Source organism: Misgurnus anguillicaudatus, chromosome 10, assembly GCF_027580225.2.
Source record: "Misgurnus anguillicaudatus chromosome 10, ASM2758022v2, whole genome shotgun sequence".
Taxonomy (NCBI): domain Eukaryota; kingdom Metazoa; phylum Chordata; class Actinopteri; order Cypriniformes; family Cobitidae; genus Misgurnus; species Misgurnus anguillicaudatus.
Genome location: NC_073346.2, coordinates 4,868,009 through 4,893,280, shown reverse-complemented (window position 1 = coordinate 4,893,280; position 25,272 = coordinate 4,868,009). Strand labels below are relative to the sequence as shown.

Genomic DNA, 25,272 nt, shown 5'->3' with positions numbered 1-25,272 from the left:
TTAAAGCCACTGAACACTGGTGATGAAGCCACTGAACACTGGTGATGGGAGAAACGAAACTATTCGAAGCTTCGAATCGATTGAACCAATTGCTTCGGAAATTGATTCAGTTCTTCGAAGCGTTCGAAACACCACACTCGCTGGCGACACCTGCTGGCCAAAATAGTGTTAAAGCAGATCTTTCCAAACATTTTACACTTTGTTTTACAAAATAATAGCAAGATTTGTATTAATACATGTTTAAAACAATTATTTAACCTTATTAAGACATAATTAAAAGTGTATTGTGTGTTTTTCAGTTGTATTTAGGCCAAACAAATCATTAAAACCCTCTCCCCTTTTAATAATGCACATTTTTGTCATTAAATCTGTCTATAAACAAAAAGTAAACAAAATGGTAGTGTTATTAGCCAGAAGGATGCATGTTTTATGAACTTGCGTAATAAAACTGACCCGAGTTTACCTGACCATATTAGACACTGGTCATTTGTGACCAACTCCCCCTAGTGGTGAACCATCGGATTTTCGAAAGGTTTCAAAACAGTTATGACGTAACGAAGCGTCGTTTGCTAAAATCACGTGCAGTTATGACGTAATGAAGCCTCGTTTGCTAAAATCACGTGACTTGGCCAGTTTGAAACAAGCTCCGAGCAAATCGATTCGAAACTAGGGTTTTGAAAAGTTTCGAAGCCTCATAAAGCAGTGCTTCGGAAGCGACCATCGTTACTGAACACCTCGCGACAAACCCGACCATAACGAAAGATTTTCTGCAATTGACCAAAGCTACGCAGCTCTGCTGTGAGCAGAGCACCCAAAAATACAATAAACTCACAACGTCCTCCTCCACGGAAATCTTTAGTAAAAGGCGAAAGATTTATACGTAGTTGAAGGAAAACTTGAGTTATGTCCAACAAACCTCGACCCAGTGTGCTCCCTGTGCCACACCATAATGTTCAAAAAGGGTAATTTCTGGTTCAGGATCCACCCAGACCCTTCCACCTCGGAGGAGCAAAAGAGGTAGAAATACCTTCCTGCGCAAAATAAAGACACAGGCACAGGCTACTAACATGTCACAGTGTGATCTTTTGCTGAGAGGTTTTGGGGAATGAAACTCTGTGCACATTACACAGAGGATGCACCGGCACAGGTTATCTCCAATCTCCATCTCATTAATTTCCATAGCCTCTAGGGGAAAAAAAGGAAAAAGAAAGGGCCCCAACAGAAGAACAAGGTCTAAGACCTTCAGCTTAATAGATCATTTTCACTTCAAAAATTCTTTTTGGGGTTATGATAGCTGGTGTTAGGGCAGGGTGTAGTTTATGGTTAATTTATTTCGGGTAAATAGTAAAAAAGCAAGGGGATGGATTGAGGTTCAGAATGGGGTAGGGTTGTCCTTTTAAAGTACCAATCTAAGAGGTTTACTGATTTTGGGGTAAGGAAGGTAGTTGGCTGGGGCAGTAGAAGGGAATGTTTTTAAAAAAGGAGGTAAAGAAACTTTTTAAATTATAAACAAGCAGACAAAATAAACAAAAAGACGGGGGGAATAAACAGGAAGGCTGTCCTCACAAATGGGGAGCGTGTGTTATATGCTGCGTTCTGGATTGAGGATTCGGCTCGACGACTAAGCCTGGGCGTAAGATCCTCGTTAGTATAGTGGACAGTATCTCCGCCTGTCACGCGGAAGACCGGGGTTCGATTCCCCGACGGGGAGATCTCCTTTTCGTTTGACTTCTCAAACAACTTGCACGAGCCACCTTTACGCATCAAAATCGTCTGAAGAAGTGCGCTGCGTTGCTCTCGTTCTCACGATGGGGTCGAGCAAAAAGCAATGCGTTGGCCGGGAATCGAACCCGGGTCAACTGCTTGGAAGGCAGCTATGCTCACCACTATACCACCAACGCAGGCAGAAAGGTGTTGCTCAACAGGACCTTTGAATGTCCTGAACCAACAGTTGTTTTAGAGCTGCACTGAATTGATCACGGATTCAGTCGATTCCCTTCCTCGCCTCGCCGGTGTCTGTAACTGGATAACCACAGAATCCCAAGAGTACTCTTTCGAAGGGGAGGTTGGTCGGCGTGATGCCAGAGCGAGAGAGAGAAGTCCTCGTTAGTATAGTGGACAGTATCTCCGCCTGTCACGCGGAAGACCGGGGTTCGATTCCCCGACGGGGAGGTTTGCTTTGTTTCTGGACTGCCGATTGAAATGCAAGAGTTAACGGCACGAGCTGAGCGCTGCTCTTAGTTTGCCGTTTTCGCACCTCTCGCCGTCCCTATGTTGGAGTCACAAGTCGCCTTTGTTTAAAGCCACTGAACACTGGTGATGAAGCCACTGAACACTGGTGATGGGAGAAACGAAACTATTCGAAGCTTCGAATCGATTGAACCAATTGCTTCGGAAATTGATTCAGTTCTTCGAAGCGTTCGAAACACCACACTCGCTGGCGACACCTGCTGGCCAAAATAGTGTTAAAGCAGATCTTTCCAAACATTTTACACTTTGTTTTACAAAATAATAGCAAGATTTGTATTAATACATGTTTAAAACAATTATTTAACCTTATTAAGACATAATTAAAAGTGTATTGTGTGTTTTTCAGTTGTATTTAGGCCAAACAAATCATTAAAACCCTCTCCCCTTTTAATAATGCACATTTTTGTCATTAAATCTGTCTATAAACAAAAAGTAAACAAAATGGTAGTGTTATTAGCCAGAAGGATGCATGTTTTATGAACTTGCGTAATAAAACTGACCCGAGTTTACCTGACCATATTAGACACTGGTCATTTGTGACCAACTCCCCCTAGTGGTGAACCATCGGATTTTCGAAAGGTTTCAAAACAGTTATGACGTAACGAAGCGTCGTTTGCTAAAATCACGTGCAGTTATGACGTAATGAAGCCTCGTTTGCTAAAATCACGTGACTTGGCCAGTTTGAAACAAGCTCCGAGCAAATCGATTCGAAACTAGGGTTTTGAAAAGTTTCGAAGCCTCATAAAGCAGTGCTTCGGAAGCGACCATCGTTACTGAACACCTCGCGACAAACCCGACCATAACGAAAGATTTTCTGCAATTGACCAAAGCTACGCAGCTCTGCTGTGAGCAGAGCACCCAAAAATACAATAAACTCACAACGTCCTCCTCCACGGAAATCTTTAGTAAAAGGCGAAAGATTTATACGTAGTTGAAGGAAAACTTGAGTTATGTCCAACAAACCTCGACCCAGTGTGCTCCCTGTGCCACACCATAATGTTCAAAAAGGGTAATTTCTGGTTCAGGATCCACCCAGACCCTTCCACCTCGGAGGAGCAAAAGAGGTAGAAATACCTTCCTGCGCAAAATAAAGACACAGGCACAGGCTACTAACATGTCACAGTGTGATCTTTTGCTGAGAGGTTTTGGGGAATGAAACTCTGTGCACATTACACAGAGGATGCACCGGCACAGGTTATCTCCAATCTCCATCTCATTAATTTCCATAGCCTCTAGGGGAAAAAAAGGAAAAAGAAAGGGCCCCAACAGAAGAACAAGGTCTAAGACCTTCAGCTTAATAGATCATTTTCACTTCAAAAATTCTTTTTGGGGTTATGATAGCTGGTGTTAGGGCAGGGTGTAGTTTATGGTTAATTTATTTCGGGTAAATAGTAAAAAAGCAAGGGGATGGATTGAGGTTCAGAATGGGGTAGGGTTGTCCTTTTAAAGTACCAATCTAAGAGGTTTACTGATTTTGGGGTAAGGAAGGTAGTTGGCTGGGGCAGTAGAAGGGAATGTTTTTAAAAAAGGAGGTAAAGAAACTTTTTAAATTATAAACAAGCAGACAAAATAAACAAAAAGACGGGGGGAATAAACAGGAAGGCTGTCCTCACAAATGGGGAGCGTGTGTTATATGCTGCGTTCTGGATTGAGGATTCGGCTCGACGACTAAGCCTGGGCGTAAGATCCTCGTTAGTATAGTGGACAGTATCTCCGCCTGTCACGCGGAAGACCGGGGTTCGATTCCCCGACGGGGAGATCTCCTTTTCGTTTGACTTCTCAAACAACTTGCACGAGCCACCTTTACGCATCAAAATCGTCTGAAGAAGTGCGCTGCGTTGCTCTCGTTCTCACGATGGGGTCGAGCAAAAAGCAATGCGTTGGCCGGGAATCGAACCCGGGTCAACTGCTTGGAAGGCAGCTATGCTCACCACTATACCACCAACGCAGGCAGAAAGGTGTTGCTCAACAGGACCTTTGAATGTCCTGAACCAACAGTTGTTTTAGAGCTGCACTGAATTGATCACGGATTCAGTCGATTCCCTTCCTCGCCTCGCCGGTGTCTGTAACTGGATAACCACAGAATCCCAAGAGTACTCTTTCGAAGGGGAGGTTGGTCGGCGTGATGCCAGAGCGAGAGAGAGAAGTCCTCGTTAGTATAGTGGACAGTATCTCCGCCTGTCACGCGGAAGACCGGGGTTCGATTCCCCGACGGGGAGGTTTGCTTTGTTTCTGGACTGCCGATTGAAATGCAAGAGTTAACGGCACGAGCTGAGCGCTGCTCTTAGTTTGCCGTTTTCGCACCTCTCGCCGTCCCTATGTTGGAGTCACAAGTCGCCTTTGTTTAAAGCCACTGAACACTGGTGATGAAGCCACTGAACACTGGTGATGGGAGAAACGAAACTATTCGAAGCTTCGAATCGATTGAACCAATTGCTTCGGAAATTGATTCAGTTCTTCGAAGCGTTCGAAACACCACACTCGCTGGCGACACCTGCTGGCCAAAATAGTGTTAAAGCAGATCTTTCCAAACATTTTACACTTTGTTTTACAAAATAATAGCAAGATTTGTATTAATACATGTTTAAAACAATTATTTAACCTTATTAAGACATAATTAAAAGTGTATTGTGTGTTTTTCAGTTGTATTTAGGCCAAACAAATCATTAAAACCCTCTCCCCTTTTAATAATGCACATTTTTGTCATTAAATCTGTCTATAAACAAAAAGTAAACAAAATGGTAGTGTTATTAGCCAGAAGGATGCATGTTTTATGAACTTGCGTAATAAAACTGACCCGAGTTTACCTGACCATATTAGACACTGGTCATTTGTGACCAACTCCCCCTAGTGGTGAACCATCGGATTTTCGAAAGGTTTCAAAACAGTTATGACGTAACGAAGCGTCGTTTGCTAAAATCACGTGCAGTTATGACGTAATGAAGCCTCGTTTGCTAAAATCACGTGACTTGGCCAGTTTGAAACAAGCTCCGAGCAAATCGATTCGAAACTAGGGTTTTGAAAAGTTTCGAAGCCTCATAAAGCAGTGCTTCGGAAGCGACCATCGTTACTGAACACCTCGCGACAAACCCGACCATAACGAAAGATTTTCTGCAATTGACCAAAGCTACGCAGCTCTGCTGTGAGCAGAGCACCCAAAAATACAATAAACTCACAACGTCCTCCTCCACGGAAATCTTTAGTAAAAGGCGAAAGATTTATACGTAGTTGAAGGAAAACTTGAGTTATGTCCAACAAACCTCGACCCAGTGTGCTCCCTGTGCCACACCATAATGTTCAAAAAGGGTAATTTCTGGTTCAGGATCCACCCAGACCCTTCCACCTCGGAGGAGCAAAAGAGGTAGAAATACCTTCCTGCGCAAAATAAAGACACAGGCACAGGCTACTAACATGTCACAGTGTGATCTTTTGCTGAGAGGTTTTGGGGAATGAAACTCTGTGCACATTACACAGAGGATGCACCGGCACAGGTTATCTCCAATCTCCATCTCATTAATTTCCATAGCCTCTAGGGGAAAAAAAGGAAAAAGAAAGGGCCCCAACAGAAGAACAAGGTCTAAGACCTTCAGCTTAATAGATCATTTTCACTTCAAAAATTCTTTTTGGGGTTATGATAGCTGGTGTTAGGGCAGGGTGTAGTTTATGGTTAATTTATTTCGGGTAAATAGTAAAAAAGCAAGGGGATGGATTGAGGTTCAGAATGGGGTAGGGTTGTCCTTTTAAAGTACCAATCTAAGGGGTTTACTGATTTTGGGGTAAGGAAGGTAGTTGGCTGGGGCAGTAGAAGGGAATGTTTTTTAAAAAAGGAGGTAAAGAAACTTTTTAAATTATAAACAAGCAGACAAAATAAACAAAAAGACGGGGGGAATAAACAGGAAGGCTGTCCTCACAAATGGGGAGCGTGTGTTATATGCTGCGTTCTGGATTGAGGATTCGGCTCGACGACTAAGCCTGGGCGTAAGATCCTCGTTAGTATAGTGGACAGTATCTCCGCCTGTCACGCGGAAGACCGGGGTTCGATTCCCCGACGGGGAGATCTCCTTTTCGTTTGACTTCTCAAACAACTTGCACGAGCCACCTTTACGCATCAAAATCGTCTGAAGAAGTGCGCTGCGTTGCTCTCGTTCTCACGATGGGGTCGAGCAAAAAGCAATGCGTTGGCCGGGAATCGAACCCGGGTCAACTGCTTGGAAGGCAGCTATGCTCACCACTATACCACCAACGCAGGCAGAAAGGTGTTGCTCAACAGGACCTTTGAATGTCCTGAACCAACAGTTGTTTTAGAGCTGCACTGAATTGATCACGGATTCAGTCGATTCCCTTCCTCGCCTCGCCGGTGTCTGTAACTGGATAACCACAGAATCCCAAGAGTACTCTTTCGAAGGGGAGGTTGGTCGGCGTGATGCCAGAGCGAGAGAGAGAAGTCCTCGTTAGTATAGTGGACAGTATCTCCGCCTGTCACGCGGAAGACCGGGGTTCGATTCCCCGACGGGGAGGTTTGCTTTGTTTCTGGACTGCCGATTGAAATGCAAGAGTTAACGGCACGAGCTGAGCGCTGCTCTTAGTTTGCCGTTTTCGCACCTCTCGCCGTCCCTATGTTGGAGTCACAAGTCGCCTTTGTTTAAAGCCACTGAACACTGGTGATGAAGCCACTGAACACTGGTGATGGGAGAAACGAAACTATTCGAAGCTTCGAATCGATTGAACCAATTGCTTCGGAAATTGATTCAGTTCTTCGAAGCGTTCGAAACACCACACTCGCTGGCGACACCTGCTGGCCAAAATAGTGTTAAAGCAGATCTTTCCAAACATTTTACACTTTGTTTTACAAAATAATAGCAAGATTTGTATTAATACATGTTTAAAACAATTATTTAACCTTATTAAGACATAATTAAAAGTGTATTGTGTGTTTTTCAGTTGTATTTAGGCCAAACAAATCATTAAAACCCTCTCCCCTTTTAATAATGCACATTTTTGTCATTAAATCTGTCTATAAACAAAAAGTAAACAAAATGGTAGTGTTATTAGCCAGAAGGATGCATGTTTTATGAACTTGCGTAATAAAACTGACCCGAGTTTACCTGACCATATTAGACACTGGTCATTTGTGACCAACTCCCCCTAGTGGTGAACCATCGGATTTTCGAAAGGTTTCAAAACAGTTATGACGTAACGAAGCGTCGTTTGCTAAAATCACGTGCAGTTATGACGTAATGAAGCCTCGTTTGCTAAAATCACGTGACTTGGCCAGTTTGAAACAAGCTCCGAGCAAATCGATTCGAAACTAGGGTTTTGAAAAGTTTCGAAGCCTCATAAAGCAGTGCTTCGGAAGCGACCATCGTTACTGAACACCTCGCGACAAACCCGACCATAACGAAAGATTTTCTGCAATTGACCAAAGCTACGCAGCTCTGCTGTGAGCAGAGCACCCAAAAATACAATAAACTCACAACGTCCTCCTCCACGGAAATCTTTAGTAAAAGGCGAAAGATTTATACGTAGTTGAAGGAAAACTTGAGTTATGTCCAACAAACCTCGACCCAGTGTGCTCCCTGTGCCACACCATAATGTTCAAAAAGGGTAATTTCTGGTTCAGGATCCACCCAGACCCTTCCACCTCGGAGGAGCAAAAGAGGTAGAAATACCTTCCTGCGCAAAATAAAGACACAGGCACAGGCTACTAACATGTCACAGTGTGATCTTTTGCTGAGAGGTTTTGGGGAATGAAACTCTGTGCACATTACACAGAGGATGCACCGGCACAGGTTATCTCCAATCTCCATCTCATTAATTTCCATAGCCTCTAGGGGAAAAAAAGGAAAAAGAAAGGGCCCCAACAGAAGAACAAGGTCTAAGACCTTCAGCTTAATAGATCATTTTCACTTCAAAAATTCTTTTTGGGGTTATGATAGCTGGTGTTAGGGCAGGGTGTAGTTTATGGTTAATTTATTTCGGGTAAATAGTAAAAAAGCAAGGGGATGGATTGAGGTTCAGAATGGGGTAGGGTTGTCCTTTTAAAGTACCAATCTAAGAGGTTTACTGATTTTGGGGTAAGGAAGGTAGTTGGCTGGGGCAGTAGAAGGGAATGTTTTTAAAAAAGGAGGTAAAGAAACTTTTTAAATTATAAACAAGCAGACAAAATAAACAAAAAGACGGGGGGAATAAACAGGAAGGCTGTCCTCACAAATGGGGAGCGTGTGTTATATGCTGCGTTCTGGATTGAGGATTCGGCTCGACGACTAAGCCTGGGCGTAAGATCCTCGTTAGTATAGTGGACAGTATCTCCGCCTGTCACGCGGAAGACCGGGGTTCGATTCCCCGACGGGGAGATCTCCTTTTCGTTTGACTTCTCAAACAACTTGCACGAGCCACCTTTACGCATCAAAATCGTCTGAAGAAGTGCGCTGCGTTGCTCTCGTTCTCACGATGGGGTCGAGCAAAAAGCAATGCGTTGGCCGGGAATCGAACCCGGGTCAACTGCTTGGAAGGCAGCTATGCTCACCACTATACCACCAACGCAGGCAGAAAGGTGTTGCTCAACAGGACCTTTGAATGTCCTGAACCAACAGTTGTTTTAGAGCTGCACTGAATTGATCACGGATTCAGTCGATTCCCTTCCTCGCCTCGCCGGTGTCTGTAACTGGATAACCACAGAATCCCAAGAGTACTCTTTCGAAGGGGAGGTTGGTCGGCGTGATGCCAGAGCGAGAGAGAGAAGTCCTCGTTAGTATAGTGGACAGTATCTCCGCCTGTCACGCGGAAGACCGGGGTTCGATTCCCCGACGGGGAGGTTTGCTTTGTTTCTGGACTGCCGATTGAAATGCAAGAGTTAACGGCACGAGCTGAGCGCTGCTCTTAGTTTGCCGTTTTCGCACCTCTCGCCGTCCCTATGTTGGAGTCACAAGTCGCCTTTGTTTAAAGCCACTGAACACTGGTGATGAAGCCACTGAACACTGGTGATGGGAGAAACGAAACTATTCGAAGCTTCGAATCGATTGAACCAATTGCTTCGGAAATTGATTCAGTTCTTCGAAGCGTTCGAAACACCACACTCGCTGGCGACACCTGCTGGCCAAAATAGTGTTAAAGCAGATCTTTCCAAACATTTTACACTTTGTTTTACAAAATAATAGCAAGATTTGTATTAATACATGTTTAAAACAATTATTTAACCTTATTAAGACATAATTAAAAGTGTATTGTGTGTTTTTCAGTTGTATTTAGGCCAAACAAATCATTAAAACCCTCTCCCCTTTTAATAATGCACATTTTTGTCATTAAATCTGTCTATAAACAAAAAGTAAACAAAATGGTAGTGTTATTAGCCAGAAGGATGCATGTTTTATGAACTTGCGTAATAAAACTGACCCGAGTTTACCTGACCATATTAGACACTGGTCATTTGTGACCAACTCCCCCTAGTGGTGAACCATCGGATTTTCGAAAGGTTTCAAAACAGTTATGACGTAACGAAGCGTCGTTTGCTAAAATCACGTGCAGTTATGACGTAATGAAGCCTCGTTTGCTAAAATCACGTGACTTGGCCAGTTTGAAACAAGCTCCGAGCAAATCGATTCGAAACTAGGGTTTTGAAAAGTTTCGAAGCCTCATAAAGCAGTGCTTCGGAAGCGACCATCGTTACTGAACACCTCGCGACAAACCCGACCATAACGAAAGATTTTCTGCAATTGACCAAAGCTACGCAGCTCTGCTGTGAGCAGAGCACCCAAAAATACAATAAACTCACAACGTCCTCCTCCACGGAAATCTTTAGTAAAAGGCGAAAGATTTATACGTAGTTGAAGGAAAACTTGAGTTATGTCCAACAAACCTCGACCCAGTGTGCTCCCTGTGCCACACCATAATGTTCAAAAAGGGTAATTTCTGGTTCAGGATCCACCCAGACCCTTCCACCTCGGAGGAGCAAAAGAGGTAGAAATACCTTCCTGCGCAAAATAAAGACACAGGCACAGGCTACTAACATGTCACAGTGTGATCTTTTGCTGAGAGGTTTTGGGGAATGAAACTCTGTGCACATTACACAGAGGATGCACCGGCACAGGTTATCTCCAATCTCCATCTCATTAATTTCCATAGCCTCTAGGGGAAAAAAAGGAAAAAGAAAGGGCCCCAACAGAAGAACAAGGTCTAAGACCTTCAGCTTAATAGATCATTTTCACTTCAAAAATTCTTTTTGGGGTTATGATAGCTGGTGTTAGGGCAGGGTGTAGTTTATGGTTAATTTATTTCGGGTAAATAGTAAAAAAGCAAGGGGATGGATTGAGGTTCAGAATGGGGTAGGGTTGTCCTTTTAAAGTACCAATCTAAGGGGTTTACTGATTTTGGGGTAAGGAAGGTAGTTGGCTGGGGCAGTAGAAGGGAATGTTTTTTAAAAAAGGAGGTAAAGAAACTTTTTAAATTATAAACAAGCAGACAAAATAAACAAAAAGACGGGGGGAATAAACAGGAAGGCTGTCCTCACAAATGGGGAGCGTGTGTTATATGCTGCGTTCTGGATTGAGGATTCGGCTCGACGACTAAGCCTGGGCGTAAGATCCTCGTTAGTATAGTGGACAGTATCTCCGCCTGTCACGCGGAAGACCGGGGTTCGATTCCCCGACGGGGAGATCTCCTTTTCGTTTGACTTCTCAAACAACTTGCACGAGCCACCTTTACGCATCAAAATCGTCTGAAGAAGTGCGCTGCGTTGCTCTCGTTCTCACGATGGGGTCGAGCAAAAAGCAATGCGTTGGCCGGGAATCGAACCCGGGTCAACTGCTTGGAAGGCAGCTATGCTCACCACTATACCACCAACGCAGGCAGAAAGGTGTTGCTCAACAGGACCTTTGAATGTCCTGAACCAACAGTTGTTTTAGAGCTGCACTGAATTGATCACGGATTCAGTCGATTCCCTTCCTCGCCTCGCCGGTGTCTGTAACTGGATAACCACAGAATCCCAAGAGTACTCTTTCGAAGGGGAGGTTGGTCGGCGTGATGCCAGAGCGAGAGAGAGAAGTCCTCGTTAGTATAGTGGACAGTATCTCCGCCTGTCACGCGGAAGACCGGGGTTCGATTCCCCGACGGGGAGGTTTGCTTTGTTTCTGGACTGCCGATTGAAATGCAAGAGTTAACGGCACGAGCTGAGCGCTGCTCTTAGTTTGCCGTTTTCGCACCTCTCGCCGTCCCTATGTTGGAGTCACAAGTCGCCTTTGTTTAAAGCCACTGAACACTGGTGATGAAGCCACTGAACACTGGTGATGGGAGAAACGAAACTATTCGAAGCTTCGAATCGATTGAACCAATTGCTTCGGAAATTGATTCAGTTCTTCGAAGCGTTCGAAACACCACACTCGCTGGCGACACCTGCTGGCCAAAATAGTGTTAAAGCAGATCTTTCCAAACATTTTACACTTTGTTTTACAAAATAATAGCAAGATTTGTATTAATACATGTTTAAAACAATTATTTAACCTTATTAAGACATAATTAAAAGTGTATTGTGTGTTTTTCAGTTGTATTTAGGCCAAACAAATCATTAAAACCCTCTCCCCTTTTAATAATGCACATTTTTGTCATTAAATCTGTCTATAAACAAAAAGTAAACAAAATGGTAGTGTTATTAGCCAGAAGGATGCATGTTTTATGAACTTGCGTAATAAAACTGACCCGAGTTTACCTGACCATATTAGACACTGGTCATTTGTGACCAACTCCCCCTAGTGGTGAACCATCGGATTTTCGAAAGGTTTCAAAACAGTTATGACGTAACGAAGCGTCGTTTGCTAAAATCACGTGCAGTTATGACGTAATGAAGCCTCGTTTGCTAAAATCACGTGACTTGGCCAGTTTGAAACAAGCTCCGAGCAAATCGATTCGAAACTAGGGTTTTGAAAAGTTTCGAAGCCTCATAAAGCAGTGCTTCGGAAGCGACCATCGTTACTGAACACCTCGCGACAAACCCGACCATAACGAAAGATTTTCTGCAATTGACCAAAGCTACGCAGCTCTGCTGTGAGCAGAGCACCCAAAAATACAATAAACTCACAACGTCCTCCTCCACGGAAATCTTTAGTAAAAGGCGAAAGATTTATACGTAGTTGAAGGAAAACTTGAGTTATGTCCAACAAACCTCGACCCAGTGTGCTCCCTGTGCCACACCATAATGTTCAAAAAGGGTAATTTCTGGTTCAGGATCCACCCAGACCCTTCCACCTCGGAGGAGCAAAAGAGGTAGAAATACCTTCCTGCGCAAAATAAAGACACAGGCACAGGCTACTAACATGTCACAGTGTGATCTTTTGCTGAGAGGTTTTGGGGAATGAAACTCTGTGCACATTACACAGAGGATGCACCGGCACAGGTTATCTCCAATCTCCATCTCATTAATTTCCATAGCCTCTAGGGGAAAAAAAGGAAAAAGAAAGGGCCCCAACAGAAGAACAAGGTCTAAGACCTTCAGCTTAATAGATCATTTTCACTTCAAAAATTCTTTTTGGGGTTATGATAGCTGGTGTTAGGGCAGGGTGTAGTTTATGGTTAATTTATTTCGGGTAAATAGTAAAAAAGCAAGGGGATGGATTGAGGTTCAGAATGGGGTAGGGTTGTCCTTTTAAAGTACCAATCTAAGAGGTTTACTGATTTTGGGGTAAGGAAGGTAGTTGGCTGGGGCAGTAGAAGGGAATGTTTTTAAAAAAGGAGGTAAAGAAACTTTTTAAATTATAAACAAGCAGACAAAATAAACAAAAAGACGGGGGGAATAAACAGGAAGGCTGTCCTCACAAATGGGGAGCGTGTGTTATATGCTGCGTTCTGGATTGAGGATTCGGCTCGACGACTAAGCCTGGGCGTAAGATCCTCGTTAGTATAGTGGACAGTATCTCCGCCTGTCACGCGGAAGACCGGGGTTCGATTCCCCGACGGGGAGATCTCCTTTTCGTTTGACTTCTCAAACAACTTGCACGAGCCACCTTTACGCATCAAAATCGTCTGAAGAAGTGCGCTGCGTTGCTCTCGTTCTCACGATGGGGTCGAGCAAAAAGCAATGCGTTGGCCGGGAATCGAACCCGGGTCAACTGCTTGGAAGGCAGCTATGCTCACCACTATACCACCAACGCAGGCAGAAAGGTGTTGCTCAACAGGACCTTTGAATGTCCTGAACCAACAGTTGTTTTAGAGCTGCACTGAATTGATCACGGATTCAGTCGATTCCCTTCCTCGCCTCGCCGGTGTCTGTAACTGGATAACCACAGAATCCCAAGAGTACTCTTTCGAAGGGGAGGTTGGTCGGCGTGATGCCAGAGCGAGAGAGAGAAGTCCTCGTTAGTATAGTGGACAGTATCTCCGCCTGTCACGCGGAAGACCGGGGTTCGATTCCCCGACGGGGAGGTTTGCTTTGTTTCTGGACTGCCGATTGAAATGCAAGAGTTAACGGCACGAGCTGAGCGCTGCTCTTAGTTTGCCGTTTTCGCACCTCTCGCCGTCCCTATGTTGGAGTCACAAGTCGCCTTTGTTTAAAGCCACTGAACACTGGTGATGAAGCCACTGAACACTGGTGATGGGAGAAACGAAACTATTCGAAGCTTCGAATCGATTGAACCAATTGCTTCGGAAATTGATTCAGTTCTTCGAAGCGTTCGAAACACCACACTCGCTGGCGACACCTGCTGGCCAAAATAGTGTTAAAGCAGATCTTTCCAAACATTTTACACTTTGTTTTACAAAATAATAGCAAGATTTGTATTAATACATGTTTAAAACAATTATTTAACCTTATTAAGACATAATTAAAAGTGTATTGTGTGTTTTTCAGTTGTATTTAGGCCAAACAAATCATTAAAACCCTCTCCCCTTTTAATAATGCACATTTTTGTCATTAAATCTGTCTATAAACAAAAAGTAAACAAAATGGTAGTGTTATTAGCCAGAAGGATGCATGTTTTATGAACTTGCGTAATAAAACTGACCCGAGTTTACCTGACCATATTAGACACTGGTCATTTGTGACCAACTCCCCCTAGTGGTGAACCATCGGATTTTCGAAAGGTTTCAAAACAGTTATGACGTAACGAAGCGTCGTTTGCTAAAATCACGTGCAGTTATGACGTAATGAAGCCTCGTTTGCTAAAATCACGTGACTTGGCCAGTTTGAAACAAGCTCCGAGCAAATCGATTCGAAACTAGGGTTTTGAAAAGTTTCGAAGCCTCATAAAGCAGTGCTTCGGAAGCGACCATCGTTACTGAACACCTCGCGACAAACCCGACCATAACGAAAGATTTTCTGCAATTGACCAAAGCTACGCAGCTCTGCTGTGAGCAGAGCACCCAAAAATACAATAAACTCACAACGTCCTCCTCCACGGAAATCTTTAGTAAAAGGCGAAAGATTTATACGTAGTTGAAGGAAAACTTGAGTTATGTCCAACAAACCTCGACCCAGTGTGCTCCCTGTGCCACACCATAATGTTCAAAAAGGGTAATTTCTGGTTCAGGATCCACCCAGACCCTTCCACCTCGGAGGAGCAAAAGAGGTAGAAATACCTTCCTGCGCAAAATAAAGACACAGGCACAGGCTACTAACATGTCACAGTGTGATCTTTTGCTGAGAGGTTTTGGGGAATGAAACTCTGTGCACATTACACAGAGGATGCACCGGCACAGGTTATCTCCAATCTCCATCTCATTAATTTCCATAGCCTCTAGGGGAAAAAAAGGAAAAAGAAAGGGCCCCAACAGAAGAACAAGGTCTAAGACCTTCAGCTTAATAGATCATTTTCACTTCAAAAATTCTTTTTGGGGTTATGATAGCTGGTGTTAGGGCAGGGTGTAGTTTATGGTTAATTTATTTCGGGTAAATAGTAAAAAAGCAAGGGGATGGATTGAGGTTCAGAATGGGGTAGGGTTGTCCTTTTAAAGTACCAATCTAAGGGGTTTACTGATTTTGGGGTAAGGAAGGTAGTTGGCTGGGGCAGTAGAAGGGAATGTTTTTTAAAAAAGGAGGTAAAGAAACTTTTTAAATTATAAACAAGCAGACAAAATAAACAAAAAGACGGGGGGAATAAACAGGAAGGCTGTCCTCACAAATGGGGAGCGTGTGTTATATGCTGCGTTCTGGATTGAGGATTTGGCTCGACGACTAAGCCTGGGCGTAAGATCCTCGTTAGTATAGTGGACAGTATCTCCGCCTGTCACGCGGAAGACCGGGGTTCGATTCCCCGACGGGGAGATCTCCTTTTCGTTTGACTTCTCAAACAACTTGCACGAGCCACCTTTACGCATCAAAATCGTCTGAAGAAGTGCGCTGCGTTGCTCTCGTTCTCACGATGGGGTCGAGCAAAAAGCAATGCGTTGGCCGGGAATCGAACCCGGGTCAACTGCTTGGAAGGCAGCTATGCTCACCACTATACCACCAACGCAGGCAGAAAGGTGTTGCTCAACAGGACCTTTGAATGTCCTGAACCAACAGTTGTTTTAGAGCTGCACTGAATTGATCACGGATTCAGTCGATTCCCTTCCTCGCCTCGCCGGTGTCTGTAACTGGATAACCACAGAATCCCAAGAGTACTCTTTCGAAGGGGAGGTTGGTCGGCGTGATGCCAGAGCGAGAGAGAGAAGTCCTCGTTAGTATAGTGGACAGTATCTCCGCCTGTCACGCGGAAGACCGGGGTTCGATTCCCCGACGGGGAGGTTTGCTTTGTTTCTGGACTGCCGATTGAAATGCAAGAGTTAACGGCACGAGCTGAGCGCTGCTCTTAGTTTGCCGTTTTCGCACCTCTCGCCGTCCCTATGTTGGAGTCACAAGTCGCCTTTGTTTAAAGCCACTGAACACTGGTGATGAAGCCACTGAACACTGGTGATGGGAGAAACGAAACTATTCGAAGCTTCGAATCGATTGAACCAATTGCTTCGGAAATTGATTCAGTTCTTCGAAGCGTTCGAAACACCACACTCGCTGGCGACACCTGCTGGCCAAAATAGTGTTAAAGCAGATCTTTCCAAACATTTTACACTTTGTTTTACAAAATAATAGCAAGATTTGTATTAATACATGTTTAAAACAATTATTTAACCTTATTAAGACATAATTAAAAGTGTATTGTGTGTTTTTCAGTTGTATTTAGGCCAAACAAATCATTAAAACCCTCTCCCCTTTTAATAATGCACATTTTTGTCATTAAATCTGTCTATAAACAAAAAGTAAACAAAATGGTAGTGTTATTAGCCAGAAGGATGCATGTTTTATGAACTTGCGTAATAAAACTGACCCGAGTTTACCTGACCATATTAGACACTGGTCATTTGTGACCAACTCCCCCTAGTGGTGAACCATCGGATTTTCGAAAGGTTTCAAAACAGTTATGACGTAACGAAGCGTCGTTTGCTAAAATCACGTGCAGTTATGACGTAATGAAGCCTCGTTTGCTAAAATCACGTGACTTGGCCAGTTTGAAACAAGCTCCGAGCAAATCGATTCGAAACTAGGGTTTTGAAAAGTTTCGAAGCCTCATAAAGCAGTGCTTCGGAAGCGACCATCGTTACTGAACACCTCGCGACAAACCCGACCATAACGAAAGATTTTCTGCAATTGACCAAAGCTACGCAGCTCTGCTGTGAGCAGAGCACCCAAAAATACAATAAACTCACAACGTCCTCCTCCACGGAAATCTTTAGTAAAAGGCGAAAGATTTATACGTAGTTGAAGGAAAACTTGAGTTATGTCCAACAAACCTCGACCCAGTGTGCTCCCTGTGCCACACCATAATGTTCAAAAAGGGTAATTTCTGGTTCAGGATCCACCCAGACCCTTCCACCTCGGAGGAGCAAAAGAGGTAGAAATACCTTCCTGCGCAAAATAAAGACACAGGCACAGGCTACTAACATGTCACAGTGTGATCTTTTGCTGAGAGGTTTTGGGGAATGAAACTCTGTGCACATTACACAGAGGATGCACCGGCACAGGTTATCTCCAATCTCCATCTCATTAATTTCCATAGCCTCTAGGGGAAAAAAAGGAAAAAGAAAGGGCCCCAACAGAAGAACAAGGTCTAAGACCTTCAGCTTAATAGATCATTTTCACTTCAAAAATTCTTTTTGGGGTTATGATAGCTGGTGTTAGGGCAGGGTGTAGTTTATGGTTAATTTATTTCGGGTAAATAGTAAAAAAGCAAGGGGATGGATTGAGGTTCAGAATGGGGTAGGGTTGTCCTTTTAAAGTACCAATCTAAGAGGTTTACTGATTTTGGGGTAAGGAAGGTAGTTGGCTGGGGCAGTAGAAGGGAATGTTTTTAAAAAAGGAGGTAAAGAAACTTTTTAAATTATAAACAAGCAGACAAAATAAACAAAAAGACGGGGGGAATAAACAGGAAGGCTGTCCTCACAAATGGGGAGCGTGTGTTATATGCTGCGTTCTGGATTGAGGATTTGGCTCGACGACTAAGCCTGGGCGTAAGATCCTCGTTAGTATAGTGGACAGTATCTCCGCCTGTCACGCGGAAGACCGGGGTTCGATTCCCCGACGGGGAGATCTCCTTTTCGTTTGACTTCTCAAACAACTTGCACGAGCCACCTTTACGCATCAAAATCGTCTGAAGAAGTGCGCTGCGTTGCTCTCGTTCTCACGATGGGGTCGAGCAAAAAGCAATGCGTTGGCCGGGAATCGAACCCGGGTCAACTGCTTGGAAGGCAGCTATGCTCACCACTATACCACCAACGCAGGCAGAAAGGTGTTGCTCAACAGGACCTTTGAATGTCCTGAACCAACAGTTGTTTTAGAGCTGCACTGAATTGATCACGGATTCAGTCGATTCCCTTCCTCGCCTCGCCGGTGTCTGTAACTGGATAACCACAGAATCCCAAGAGTACTCTTTCGAAGGGGAGGTTGGTCGGCGTGATGCCAGAGCGAGAGAGAGAAGTCCTCGTTAGTATAGTGGACAGTATCTCCGCCTGTCACGCGGAAGACCGGGGTTCGATTCCCCGACGGGGAGGTTTGCTTTGTTTCTGGACTGCCGATTGAAATGCAAGAGTTAACGGCACGAGCTGAGCGCTGCTCTTAGTTTGCCGTTTTCGCACCTCTCGCCGTCCCTATGTTGGAGTCACAAGTCGCCTTTGTTTAAAGCCACTGAACACTGGTGATGAAGCCACTGAACACTGGTGATGGGAGAAACGAAACTATTCGAAGCTTCGAATCGATTGAACCAATTGCTTCGGAAATTGATTCAGTTCTTCGAAGCGTTCGAAACACCACACTCGCTGGCGACACCTGCTGGCCAAAATAGTGTTAAAGCAGATCTTTCCAAACATTTTACACTTTGTTTTACAAAATAATAGCAAGATTTGTATTAATACATGTTTAAAACAATTATTTAACCTTATTAAGACATAATTAAAAGTGTATTGTGTGTTTTTCAGTTGTATTTAGGCCAAACAAATCATTAAAACCCTCTCCCCTTTTAATAATGCACATTTTTGTCATTAAATCTGTCTATAAACAAAAAGTAAACAAAATGGTAGTGTTATTAGCCAGAAGGATGCATGTTTTATGAACTTGCGTAATAAAACTGACCCGAGTTTACCTGACCATATTAGACACTGGTCATTTGTGACCAACTCCCCCTAGTGGTGAACCATCGGATTTTCGAAAGGTTTCAAAACAGTTATGACGTAACGAAGCGTCGTTTGCTAAAATCACGTGCAGTTATGACGTAATGAAGCCTCGTTTGCTAAAATCACGTGACTTGGCCAGTTTGAAACAAGCTCCGAGCAAATCGATTCGAAACTAGGGTTTTGAAAAGTTTCGAAGCCTCATAAAGCAGTGCTTCGGAAGCGACCATCGTTACTGAACACCTCGCGACAAACCCGACCATAACGAAAGATTTTCTGCAATTGACCAAAGCTACGCAGCTCTGCTGTGAGCAGAGCACCCAAAAATACAATAAACTCACAACGTCCTCCTCCACGGAAATCTTTAGTAAAAGGCGAAAGATTTATACGTAGTTGAAGGAAAGCTTGAGTTATGTCCAACAAACCTGGACCCAGTGTGCTCCCTGTGGCACACCATAATGTTCAAAAAGGGTAATTTCTGGTTCAGGATCCACCCAGACCCTTCCACCTCGGAGGAGCAAAAGAGGTAGAAATACCTTCCTGCGCAAAATAAAGACACAGGCACAGGCTACTAACATGTCACAGTGTGATCTTTTGCTGAGAGGTTTTGGGGAATGAAACTCTGTGCACATTACACAGAGGATGCACCGGCACAGGTTATCTCCAATCTCCATCTCATTAATTTCCATAGCCTCTAGGGGAAAAAAAGGAAAAAGAAAGGGCCCCAACAGAAGAACAAGGTCTAAGACCTTCAGCTTAATAGATCATTTTCACTTCAAAAATTCTTTTTGGGGTTATGATAGCTGGTGTTAGGGCAGGGTGTAGTTTATGGTTAATTTATTTCGGGTAATTAGTAAAAAAGCAAGGGGATGGATTGAGGTTCAGAATGGGGTAGGGTTGTCCTTTTAAAGTACCAATCTAAGAGGTTTACTGATTTTGGGGTAAGGAAGGTAGTTGGCTGGGGCAGTAGAAGGGAATGTTTTTAAAAAAGGAGGTAAAGAAACTTTTTAAATTATAAACAAGCAGACAAAATAAACAAAAAGACGGGGGGAATAAACAGGAAGGCTGTCCTCACAAATGGGGAGCGTGTGTTATATGCTGCGTTCTGGATTGAGGATTCGGCTCGACGACTAAGCCTGGGCGTAAGATCCTCGTTAGTATAGTGGACAGTATCTCCGCCTGTCACGCGGAAGACCGGGGTTCGATTCCCCGACGGGGAGATCTCCTTTTCGTTTGACTTCTCAAACAACTTGCACGAGCCACCTTTACGCATCAAAATCGTCTGAAGAAGTGCGCTGCGTTGCTCTCGTTCTCACGATGGGGTCGAGCAAAAAGCAATGCGTTGGCCGGGAATCGAACCCGGGTCAACTGCTTGGAAGGCAGCTATGCTCACCACTATACCACCAACGCAGGCAGAAAGGTGTTGCTCAACAGGACCTTTGAATGTCCTGAACCAACAGTTGTTTTAGAGCTGCACTGAATTGATCACGGATTCAGTCGATTCCCTTCCTCGCCTCGCCGGTGTCTGTAACTGGATAACCACAGAATCCCAAGAGTACTCTTTCGAAGGGGAGGTTGGTCGGCGTGATGCCAGAGCGAGAGAGAGAAGTCCTCGTTAGTATAGTGGACAGTATCTCCGCCTGTCACGCGGAAGACCGGGGTTCGATTCCCCGACGGGGAGGTTTGCTTTGTTTCTGGACTGCCGATTGAAATGCAAGAGTTAACGGCACGAGCTGAGCGCTGCTCTTAGTTTGCCGTTTTCGCACCTCTCGCCGTCCCTATGTTGGAGTCACAAGTCGCCTTTGTTTAAAGCCACTGAACACTGGTGATGAAGCCACTGAACACTGGTGATGGGAGAAACGAAACTATTCGAAGCTTCGAATCGATTGAACCAATTGCTTCGGAAATTGATTCAGTTCTTCGAAGCGTTCGAAACACCACACTCGCTGGCGACACCTGCTGGCCAAAATACTGTTAAAGCAGATCTTTCCAAACATTTTACACTTTGTTTTACAAAATAATAGCAAGATTTGTATTAATACATGTTTAAAACAATTATTTAACCTTATTAAGACATAATTAAAAGTGTATTGTGTGTTTTTCAGTTGTATTTAGGCCAAACAAATCATTAAAACCCTCTCCCCTTTTAATAATGCACATTTTTGTCATTAAATCTGTCTATAAACAAAAAGAAAACAAAATGGTAGTGTTATTAGCCAGAAGGATGCATGTTTTATGAACTTGCGTAATAAAACTGACCCGAGTTTACCTGACCATATTAGACACTGGTCATTTGTGACCAACTCCCCCTAGTGGTGAACCATCGGATTTTCGAAAGGTTTCAAAACAGTTATGACGTAACGAAGCGTCGTTTGCTAAAATCACGTGCAGCTATGACGTAATGAAGCCTCGTTTGCTAAAATCACGTGACTTGGCCAGTTTGAAACAAGCTCCGAGCAAATCGATTCGAAACTAGGGTTTTGAAAAGTTTCGAAGCCTCATAAAGCAGTGCTTCGGAAGCGACCATCGTTACTGAACACCTCGCGACAAACCCGACCATAACGAAAGATTTTCTGCAATTGACCAAAGCTACGCAGCTCTGCTGTGAGCATAGCACCCAAAAATACAATAAACTCACAACGTCCTCCTCCACGGAAATCTTTAGTAAAAGGCGAAAGATTTATACGTAGTTGAAGGAAAACTTGAGTTATGTCCAACAAACCTCGACCCAGTGTGCTCCCTGTGCCACACCATAATGTTCAAAAAGGGTAATTTCTGGTTCAGGATCCACCCAGACCCTTCCACCTCGGAGGAGCAAAAGAGGTAGAAATACCTTCCTGCGCAAAATAAAGACACAGGCACAGGCTACTAACATGTCACAGTGTGATCTTTTGCTGAGAGGTTTTGGGGAATGAAACTCTGTGCACATTACACAGAGGATGCACCGGCACAGGTTATCTCCAATCTCCATCTCATTAATTTCCATAGCCTCTAGGGGGAAAAAAGGAAAAAGAAAGGGCCCCAACAGAAGAACAAGGTCTAAGACCTTCAGCTTAATAGATCATTTTCACTTCAAAAATTCTTTTTGGGGTTATGATAGCTGGTGTTAGGGCAGGGTGTAGTTTATGGTTAATTTATTTCGGGTAAATAGTAAAAAAGCAAGGGGATGGATTGAGGTTCAGAATGGGGTAGGGTTGTCCTTTTAAAGTACCAATCTAAGGGGTTTACTGATTTTGGGGTAAGGAAGGTAGTTGGCTGGGGCAGTAGAAGGGAATGTTTTTTAAAAAAGGAGGTAAAGAAACTTTTTAAATTATAAACAAGCAGACAAAATAAACAAAAAGACGGGGGGAATAAACAGGAAGGCTGTCCTCACAAATGGGGAGCGTGTGTTATATGCTGCGTTCTGGATTGAGGATTCGGCTCGACGACTAAGCCTGGGCGAAAGATCCTCGTTAGTATAGTGGACAGTATCTCCGCCTGTCACGCGGTAGACCGGGGTTCGATTCCCCGACGGGGAGATCTCCTTTTCGTTTGACTTCTCAAACAACTTGCACGAGCCACCTTTACGCATCAAAATCGTCTGAAGAAGTGCGCTGCGTTGCTCTCGTTCTCACGATGGGGTCGAGCAAAAAGCAATGCGTTGGCCGGGAATCGAACCCGGGTCAACTGCTTGGAAGGCAGCTATGCTCACCACTATACCACCAACGCAGGCAGAAAGGTGTTGCTCAACAGGACCTTTGAATGTCCTGAACCAACAGTTGTTTTAGAGCTGCACTGAATTGATCACGGATTCAGTCGATTCCCTTCCCCGCCTCGCCGGTGTCTGTAACTGGATAACCACAGAATCCCAAGAGTACTCTTTCGAAGGGGAGGTTGGTCGGCGTGATGCCAGAGCGAGAGAGAGAAGTCCTCGTTAGTATAGTGGACAGTATCTCCGCCTGTCACGCGGAAGACCGGGGTTCGATTCCCCGACGGGGAGGTTTGCTTTGTTTCTGGACTGCCGATTGAAATGCAAGAGTTAACGGCACGAGCTGAGCGCTGCTCTTAGTTTGCCGTTTTCGCACCTCTCGCCGTCCCTATGTTGGAGTCACAAGTCGCCTTTGTTTAAAGCCACTGAACACTGGTGATGAAGCCACTGAACACTGGTGATGGGAGAAACGAAACTATTCGAAGCTTCGAATCGATTGAACCAATTGCTTCGGAAATTGATTCAGTTCTTCGAAGCGTTCGAAACACCACACTCGCTGGCGACACCTGCTGGCCAAAATAGTGTTAAAGCAGATCTTTCCAAACACTTTACACTTTGTTTTACAAAATAATAGCAAGATTTGTATTAATACATGTTTAAAACAATTATTTAACCTTATTAAGACATAATTAAAAGTGTATTGTGTGTTTTTCAGTTGTATTTAGGCCAAACAAATCATTAAAACCCTCTCCCCTTTTAATAATGCACATTTTTGTCATTAAATCTGTCTATAAACAAAAAGTAAACAAAATGGTAGTGTTATTAGCCAGAAGGATGCATGTTTTATGAACTTGCGTAATAAAACTGACCCGAGTTTACCTGACCATATTAGACACTGGTCATTTGTGACCAACTCCCCCTAGTGGTGAACCATCGGATTTTCGAAAGGTTTCAAAACAGTTATGACGTAACGAAGCGTCGTTTGCTAAAATCACGTGCAGCTATGACGTAATGAAGCCTCGTTTGCTAAAATCACGTGACTTGGCCAGTTTGAAACAAGCTCCGAGCAAATCGATTCGAAACTAGGGTTTTGAAAAGTTTCGAAGCCTCATAAAGCAGTGCTTCGGAAGCGACCATCGGTACTGAACACCTCGCGACAAACCCGACCATAGCGAAAGATTTTCTGCAATTGACCAAAGCTACGCAGCTCTGCTGTGAGCAGAGCACCCAAAAATACAATAAACTCACAACGTCCTCCTCCACGGAAATCTTTAGTAAAAGGCGAAAGATTTATACGTAGTTGAAGGAAAACTTGAGTTATGTCCAACAAACCTCGACCCAGTGTGCTCCCTGTGCCACACCATAATGTTCAAAAAGGGTAATTTCTGGTTCAGGATCCACCCAGACCCTTCCACCTCGGAGGAGCAAAAGAGGTAGAAATACCTTCCTGCGCAAAATAAAGACACAGGCACAGGCTACTAACATGTCACAGTGTGATCTTTTGCTGAGAGGTTTTGGGGAATGAAACTCTGTGCACATTACACAGAGGATGCACCGGCACAGGTTATCTCCAATCTCCATCTCATTAATTTCCATAGCCTCTAGGGGAAAAAAAGGAAAAAGAAAGGGCCCCAACAGAAGAACAAGGTCTAAGACCTTCAGCTTAATAGATAATTTTCACTTCAAAAATTCTTTTTGGGGTTATGATAGCTGGTGTTAGGGCTGGGTGTAGTTTATGGTTAATTTATTTCGGGTAAATAGTAAAAAAGCAAGGGGATGGATTGAGGTTCAGAATGGGGTAGGGTTGTCCTTTTAAAGTACCAATCTAAGAGGTTTACTGATTTTGGGGTAAGGAAGGTAGTTGGCTGGGGCAGTAGAAGGGAATGTTTTTAAAAAAGGAGGTAAAGAAACTTTTTAAATTATAAACAAGCAGACAAAATAAACAAAAAGACGGGGGGAATAAACAGGAAGGCTGTCCTCACAAATGGGGAGCGTGTGTTATATGCTGCGTTCTGGATTGAGGATTCGGCTCGACGACTAAGCCTGGGCGTAAGATCCTCGTTAGTATAGTGGACAGTATCTACGCCTGTCACGCGGAAGACCGGGGTTCGATTCCCCGACGGGGAGATCTCCTTTTCGTTTGACTTCTCAAACAACTTGCACGAGCCACCTTTACGCATCAAAATCATCTGAAGAAGTGCGCTGCGTTGCTCTCGTTCTCACGATGGGGTCGAGCAAAAAACAATGCGTTGGCCGGGAATCGAAACCGGGTCAACTGCTTGGAAGGCAGCTATGCTCACCACTATACCACCAACGCAGGCAGAAAGGTGTTGCTCAACAGGACCTTTGAATGTCCTGAACCAACAGTTGTTTTAGAGCTGCACTGAATTGATCACGGATTCAGTCGATTCCCTTCCTCGCCTCGCCGGTGTCTGTAACTGGATAACCACAGAATCCCAAGAGTACTCTTTCGAAGGGGAGGTTGGTCGGCGTGATGCCAGAGCGAGAGAGAGAAGTCCTCGTTAGTATAGTGGACAGTATCTCCGCCTGTCACGCGGAAGACCGGGGTTCGATTCCCCGACGGGGAGGTTTGCTTTGTTTCTGGACTGCCGATTGAAATGCAAGAGTTAACGGCACGAGCTGAGCGCTGCTCTTAGTTTGCCGTTTTCGCACCTCTCGCCGTCCCTATGTTGGAGTCACAAGTCGCCTTTGTT

At 44.2% G+C, this 25,272-nt stretch overlaps 41 non-coding genes across 41 annotated transcripts; 20 read left to right on the top strand and 21 right to left on the bottom strand.

Moving 5' to 3' along the window:
- Window positions 1-789: 789 nt before the first annotated feature.
- On the bottom strand, window positions 790-904 carry LOC141367460 (U5 spliceosomal RNA). The gene has a single exon (XR_012371812.1). It is a non-coding gene; the product is annotated as a U5 spliceosomal RNA (small nuclear RNA).
- A 735-nt stretch (window positions 905-1,639) lies between these two features.
- trnad-guc (transfer RNA aspartic acid (anticodon GUC)) lies at window positions 1,640-1,711 on the top strand. The gene has a single exon. It is a non-coding gene; the product is annotated as a tRNA-Asp (tRNA).
- Window positions 1,712-1,829: 118 nt separating this feature from the next.
- Window positions 1,830-1,901, bottom strand: trnag-ucc (transfer RNA glycine (anticodon UCC)). Its single transcript has one exon. It is a non-coding gene; the product is annotated as a tRNA-Gly (tRNA).
- Window positions 1,902-2,100: 199 nt separating this feature from the next.
- On the top strand, window positions 2,101-2,172 carry trnad-guc (transfer RNA aspartic acid (anticodon GUC)). The gene has a single exon. It is a non-coding gene; the product is annotated as a tRNA-Asp (tRNA).
- A 914-nt stretch (window positions 2,173-3,086) lies between these two features.
- LOC141367459 (U5 spliceosomal RNA) lies at window positions 3,087-3,201 on the bottom strand. The gene has a single exon (XR_012371811.1). It is a non-coding gene; the product is annotated as a U5 spliceosomal RNA (small nuclear RNA).
- A 735-nt stretch (window positions 3,202-3,936) lies between these two features.
- On the top strand, window positions 3,937-4,008 carry trnad-guc (transfer RNA aspartic acid (anticodon GUC)). Its single transcript has one exon. It is a non-coding gene; the product is annotated as a tRNA-Asp (tRNA).
- A 118-nt stretch (window positions 4,009-4,126) lies between these two features.
- Window positions 4,127-4,198, bottom strand: trnag-ucc (transfer RNA glycine (anticodon UCC)). The gene has a single exon. It is a non-coding gene; the product is annotated as a tRNA-Gly (tRNA).
- Window positions 4,199-4,397: 199 nt separating this feature from the next.
- Window positions 4,398-4,469, top strand: trnad-guc (transfer RNA aspartic acid (anticodon GUC)). The gene has a single exon. It is a non-coding gene; the product is annotated as a tRNA-Asp (tRNA).
- A 914-nt stretch (window positions 4,470-5,383) lies between these two features.
- Window positions 5,384-5,498, bottom strand: LOC141367458 (U5 spliceosomal RNA). Its single transcript, XR_012371810.1, has one exon. It is a non-coding gene; the product is annotated as a U5 spliceosomal RNA (small nuclear RNA).
- Window positions 5,499-6,234: 736 nt separating this feature from the next.
- On the top strand, window positions 6,235-6,306 carry trnad-guc (transfer RNA aspartic acid (anticodon GUC)). Its single transcript has one exon. It is a non-coding gene; the product is annotated as a tRNA-Asp (tRNA).
- Window positions 6,307-6,424: 118 nt separating this feature from the next.
- trnag-ucc (transfer RNA glycine (anticodon UCC)) lies at window positions 6,425-6,496 on the bottom strand. The gene has a single exon. It is a non-coding gene; the product is annotated as a tRNA-Gly (tRNA).
- A 199-nt stretch (window positions 6,497-6,695) lies between these two features.
- On the top strand, window positions 6,696-6,767 carry trnad-guc (transfer RNA aspartic acid (anticodon GUC)). Its single transcript has one exon. It is a non-coding gene; the product is annotated as a tRNA-Asp (tRNA).
- Window positions 6,768-7,681: 914 nt separating this feature from the next.
- Window positions 7,682-7,796, bottom strand: LOC141367457 (U5 spliceosomal RNA). The gene has a single exon (XR_012371809.1). It is a non-coding gene; the product is annotated as a U5 spliceosomal RNA (small nuclear RNA).
- Window positions 7,797-8,531: 735 nt separating this feature from the next.
- trnad-guc (transfer RNA aspartic acid (anticodon GUC)) lies at window positions 8,532-8,603 on the top strand. Its single transcript has one exon. It is a non-coding gene; the product is annotated as a tRNA-Asp (tRNA).
- Window positions 8,604-8,721: 118 nt separating this feature from the next.
- On the bottom strand, window positions 8,722-8,793 carry trnag-ucc (transfer RNA glycine (anticodon UCC)). Its single transcript has one exon. It is a non-coding gene; the product is annotated as a tRNA-Gly (tRNA).
- A 199-nt stretch (window positions 8,794-8,992) lies between these two features.
- On the top strand, window positions 8,993-9,064 carry trnad-guc (transfer RNA aspartic acid (anticodon GUC)). The gene has a single exon. It is a non-coding gene; the product is annotated as a tRNA-Asp (tRNA).
- A 914-nt stretch (window positions 9,065-9,978) lies between these two features.
- Window positions 9,979-10,093, bottom strand: LOC141367456 (U5 spliceosomal RNA). The gene has a single exon (XR_012371808.1). It is a non-coding gene; the product is annotated as a U5 spliceosomal RNA (small nuclear RNA).
- A 736-nt stretch (window positions 10,094-10,829) lies between these two features.
- Window positions 10,830-10,901, top strand: trnad-guc (transfer RNA aspartic acid (anticodon GUC)). The gene has a single exon. It is a non-coding gene; the product is annotated as a tRNA-Asp (tRNA).
- A 118-nt stretch (window positions 10,902-11,019) lies between these two features.
- On the bottom strand, window positions 11,020-11,091 carry trnag-ucc (transfer RNA glycine (anticodon UCC)). The gene has a single exon. It is a non-coding gene; the product is annotated as a tRNA-Gly (tRNA).
- Window positions 11,092-11,290: 199 nt separating this feature from the next.
- On the top strand, window positions 11,291-11,362 carry trnad-guc (transfer RNA aspartic acid (anticodon GUC)). The gene has a single exon. It is a non-coding gene; the product is annotated as a tRNA-Asp (tRNA).
- Window positions 11,363-12,276: 914 nt separating this feature from the next.
- Window positions 12,277-12,391, bottom strand: LOC141367454 (U5 spliceosomal RNA). The gene has a single exon (XR_012371806.1). It is a non-coding gene; the product is annotated as a U5 spliceosomal RNA (small nuclear RNA).
- Window positions 12,392-13,126: 735 nt separating this feature from the next.
- Window positions 13,127-13,198, top strand: trnad-guc (transfer RNA aspartic acid (anticodon GUC)). The gene has a single exon. It is a non-coding gene; the product is annotated as a tRNA-Asp (tRNA).
- A 118-nt stretch (window positions 13,199-13,316) lies between these two features.
- On the bottom strand, window positions 13,317-13,388 carry trnag-ucc (transfer RNA glycine (anticodon UCC)). The gene has a single exon. It is a non-coding gene; the product is annotated as a tRNA-Gly (tRNA).
- A 199-nt stretch (window positions 13,389-13,587) lies between these two features.
- Window positions 13,588-13,659, top strand: trnad-guc (transfer RNA aspartic acid (anticodon GUC)). Its single transcript has one exon. It is a non-coding gene; the product is annotated as a tRNA-Asp (tRNA).
- Window positions 13,660-14,573: 914 nt separating this feature from the next.
- LOC141367453 (U5 spliceosomal RNA) lies at window positions 14,574-14,688 on the bottom strand. Its single transcript, XR_012371805.1, has one exon. It is a non-coding gene; the product is annotated as a U5 spliceosomal RNA (small nuclear RNA).
- Window positions 14,689-15,424: 736 nt separating this feature from the next.
- On the top strand, window positions 15,425-15,496 carry trnad-guc (transfer RNA aspartic acid (anticodon GUC)). Its single transcript has one exon. It is a non-coding gene; the product is annotated as a tRNA-Asp (tRNA).
- Window positions 15,497-15,614: 118 nt separating this feature from the next.
- On the bottom strand, window positions 15,615-15,686 carry trnag-ucc (transfer RNA glycine (anticodon UCC)). The gene has a single exon. It is a non-coding gene; the product is annotated as a tRNA-Gly (tRNA).
- Window positions 15,687-15,885: 199 nt separating this feature from the next.
- On the top strand, window positions 15,886-15,957 carry trnad-guc (transfer RNA aspartic acid (anticodon GUC)). Its single transcript has one exon. It is a non-coding gene; the product is annotated as a tRNA-Asp (tRNA).
- A 914-nt stretch (window positions 15,958-16,871) lies between these two features.
- On the bottom strand, window positions 16,872-16,986 carry LOC141367452 (U5 spliceosomal RNA). The gene has a single exon (XR_012371804.1). It is a non-coding gene; the product is annotated as a U5 spliceosomal RNA (small nuclear RNA).
- Window positions 16,987-17,721: 735 nt separating this feature from the next.
- On the top strand, window positions 17,722-17,793 carry trnad-guc (transfer RNA aspartic acid (anticodon GUC)). The gene has a single exon. It is a non-coding gene; the product is annotated as a tRNA-Asp (tRNA).
- Window positions 17,794-17,911: 118 nt separating this feature from the next.
- trnag-ucc (transfer RNA glycine (anticodon UCC)) lies at window positions 17,912-17,983 on the bottom strand. The gene has a single exon. It is a non-coding gene; the product is annotated as a tRNA-Gly (tRNA).
- Window positions 17,984-18,182: 199 nt separating this feature from the next.
- Window positions 18,183-18,254, top strand: trnad-guc (transfer RNA aspartic acid (anticodon GUC)). Its single transcript has one exon. It is a non-coding gene; the product is annotated as a tRNA-Asp (tRNA).
- A 914-nt stretch (window positions 18,255-19,168) lies between these two features.
- On the bottom strand, window positions 19,169-19,282 carry LOC141367539 (U5 spliceosomal RNA). Its single transcript, XR_012371891.1, has one exon. It is a non-coding gene; the product is annotated as a U5 spliceosomal RNA (small nuclear RNA).
- A 736-nt stretch (window positions 19,283-20,018) lies between these two features.
- On the top strand, window positions 20,019-20,090 carry trnad-guc (transfer RNA aspartic acid (anticodon GUC)). The gene has a single exon. It is a non-coding gene; the product is annotated as a tRNA-Asp (tRNA).
- A 118-nt stretch (window positions 20,091-20,208) lies between these two features.
- On the bottom strand, window positions 20,209-20,280 carry trnag-ucc (transfer RNA glycine (anticodon UCC)). The gene has a single exon. It is a non-coding gene; the product is annotated as a tRNA-Gly (tRNA).
- Window positions 20,281-20,479: 199 nt separating this feature from the next.
- On the top strand, window positions 20,480-20,551 carry trnad-guc (transfer RNA aspartic acid (anticodon GUC)). Its single transcript has one exon. It is a non-coding gene; the product is annotated as a tRNA-Asp (tRNA).
- Window positions 20,552-21,465: 914 nt separating this feature from the next.
- LOC141367541 (U5 spliceosomal RNA) lies at window positions 21,466-21,580 on the bottom strand. The gene has a single exon (XR_012371893.1). It is a non-coding gene; the product is annotated as a U5 spliceosomal RNA (small nuclear RNA).
- Window positions 21,581-22,506: 926 nt separating this feature from the next.
- Window positions 22,507-22,578, bottom strand: trnag-ucc (transfer RNA glycine (anticodon UCC)). Its single transcript has one exon. It is a non-coding gene; the product is annotated as a tRNA-Gly (tRNA).
- Window positions 22,579-22,777: 199 nt separating this feature from the next.
- Window positions 22,778-22,849, top strand: trnad-guc (transfer RNA aspartic acid (anticodon GUC)). The gene has a single exon. It is a non-coding gene; the product is annotated as a tRNA-Asp (tRNA).
- Window positions 22,850-23,763: 914 nt separating this feature from the next.
- LOC141367451 (U5 spliceosomal RNA) lies at window positions 23,764-23,878 on the bottom strand. The gene has a single exon (XR_012371803.1). It is a non-coding gene; the product is annotated as a U5 spliceosomal RNA (small nuclear RNA).
- A 1,196-nt stretch (window positions 23,879-25,074) lies between these two features.
- On the top strand, window positions 25,075-25,146 carry trnad-guc (transfer RNA aspartic acid (anticodon GUC)). Its single transcript has one exon. It is a non-coding gene; the product is annotated as a tRNA-Asp (tRNA).
- Window positions 25,147-25,272: the final 126 nt, after the last annotated feature.